The sequence below is a fragment of the Bison bison genome, unplaced genomic scaffold (assembly GCF_000754665.1).
Source record: "Bison bison bison isolate TAMUID 2011002044 unplaced genomic scaffold, Bison_UMD1.0 scf7180017860457, whole genome shotgun sequence".
NCBI lineage: Eukaryota > Metazoa > Chordata > Mammalia > Artiodactyla > Bovidae > Bison > Bison bison.
In genome coordinates this window covers 147919-148722 of record NW_011491029.1, presented here as the reverse complement: position 1 = coordinate 148722, position 804 = coordinate 147919, and positions in this window count along the sequence as shown.

Sequence of the window (804 nt, the reverse complement as noted above, 5' to 3'; positions counted from 1 at the left end):
CTTTGGCACTCAGCCTTCTTCACAGTCCAACTCTCACATCCATACATGACCACAGGAAAAACCATAGCCTTGACTAGACGGACCTTTGTTGGCAAAGTAATGTCTCTGCTTTTGAACATACTATCTAGGTTGGTCATAACTTTCCTTCCATATTCTTTAGCCATGTATTACCTTTTTTGTATGTTGATTTGGCTTGCTAATTTTTAAAAAGACCTTTGTGTCTATGCTCAGCAGGGCTTTAAGTCTGCAGTTTTCTTTTCTTGTAAGATTTTTGTCTGGTTTTGATAACAGGGTAATAATGGCCACATAAAATGAGCTGGGACCCATCTCTTTCTCTTCTATTTTCTGAAAAGAGTTTGTGTAAGATTGGTGTCGTTTCTTAATTATTTGATATGTCAGTAGACTATGTGGACTTAGGTTTTTCTTTGTGTGAAGTTTTAAATTACAAATTTGACTGCTTTAGTGGATATGGCTATTTAGATTTTTCTATTTCTTCTTGAGGTAGTTTTTATCACTTTTGTGTCTTTCAAAGTTTGCAACTATTTCATCTATGTTATAGATTTTATCAGTATAAAGTTTTCTCATGTATTTCACTTCTAATATTTTTAGAATCTGTACCAAAGCTCCCCGTTTGATTTATGATACTGGTAAATTTATATACTCTTTTTTTTCCCCCTGGAACAGTCTAAAGTATTTGTTGGTCTTTTCAAAGAACCAGGTTTTGTTTAGTTGATTCTTCTCCATTGTTTGTCCATCTTCTGTTTATTTCCAAGCTTGTCTTTATTCTTTCTTCCACTTACTTTG